This window comes from Sphaeroforma arctica (assembly GCF_001186125.1).
Source record: "Sphaeroforma arctica JP610 unplaced genomic scaffold supercont1.1038, whole genome shotgun sequence".
NCBI lineage: Eukaryota > Ichthyosporea > Ichthyophonida > Sphaeroforma > Sphaeroforma arctica.
The window spans coordinates 17,736-19,380 of record NW_014039520.1 but is presented as its reverse complement, the minus strand read 5'-3'; positions in this window follow the sequence as shown (position 1 = coordinate 19,380).

Genomic DNA, 1,645 nt, shown 5'->3' with positions numbered 1-1,645 from the left:
GCAGGTAACTCACAAAGTACCAAAACATCGCATGAGGTATTCCATAAAATGTGGCTGCAAATTCAAGGTAAGGCTATTTATGCGCCCTCTCTCGCCCCCCTCCAAGTTAAGCGCCCCACTCTTGCCCCCCTCCAAGTATGACTAACTGAATAATATTTTATGCTTTCAGCTTAACTTCGTGCACACGGACGCACCGCCAGGTTTTAACCCAACTTCATTTGTAAGTGGTGAGAAGTATGACGGTTGGATGGCACCAGGCGTAAGTAATTTTATACACACTGGAGGATGTAATCCCAGTAGTGAACAAGCAACGGTTTCGTTTGTAGCAAGTGGGAAACTATTCAAATGGGACAGCTTTGGACTCGAGGTGAGCAACTAATGATTTCAGAAAAGGTATATTTTATGTAGAATTTAGTGTTGTTTAGAGAGGAAGAGTGCAAAAGAGGTGAATTCAAAAACAAATTTCAATAACAAATTATATATATGCAGACGAAGAACGTCCTAGTTACCAAGGCCATGCGGAAATGCCCGACGAACGTGTTCTGGAAGTACATACTTTCGGTGTTTCCAGAAGAAGTACCCGTTACAGCCCAAACTATACATAACATCCGAGTCGTAAGTTATATCAGGATTTTTTTGTCGGTTACAGTTTTATGACACACCATACATCGTATACTTATGTTACATAACCTGTCACGCGCTAAATATGAGCTTATTTATGCATGCATTTATATTCAGTACGCTATCAAACACGCCTTAAGGGCCGACATGCGTACATGAGCTGACTCAATCATCGCAAGTCGATGAATCGATGAACGTGCAGACAAGGTCTCCTGGTAAAAAGGTTAGAGTATGTGAGATGTGCGGTGAGTCTGGGCATATTGATGGAGTGAAATGCATTTATATCAAGCGAAGGGGATACGCAATTCTCAAGTCACCGCGTGAGGATTGGAATAACGAAATACCTCAAGTACAAATCAATCGGCTCCCTAATAATGTAAGTAACAGAAACCTTGAGATGATTCCTACTCAAGGAGCGAAATGTATCACTATACTCGGATACCATTTCGATACGCATGTTTCTAAAACTATTTTCTTAGTAAAAATAATAGGGTCAGTGGATAATCTAAAACATCAAGGATTGCACTATTGAGCCAGTGCATCTGAGATTACAACTTGGATATCTAAGAAGAAAAGTGCGGTAGTTGTTGTGGCCAACAGCTAACAATGTTTCAATAAAATATACTTTGCTATTAATATATACTTACATATATTGCTATTTTTATATACTTTCATTGTTATAATTATATACTTCCATTGCTATTATTGTATACTTTCAATGCTATTATTATATACTTTCATTGCTATTATTATATACTTTCAATGCTATTATTATATACCTTCATTACTATTTTTATATACTTTCATTGCTATAGTTATATACTTTCGTTGCTATTAATATATACTTTCAATGCTATTATTATACACCTTCATTACTATTACTATATACTTTCATTGCTATTGTTATATACTTTCATTGCTATTATTATATACTTTCAAAGCTATTGTTATATACCTTCATTGTTATAATTATATACTTTCATTGCTATTATTATATACTTTCATTGCTATTATATACTTTCAT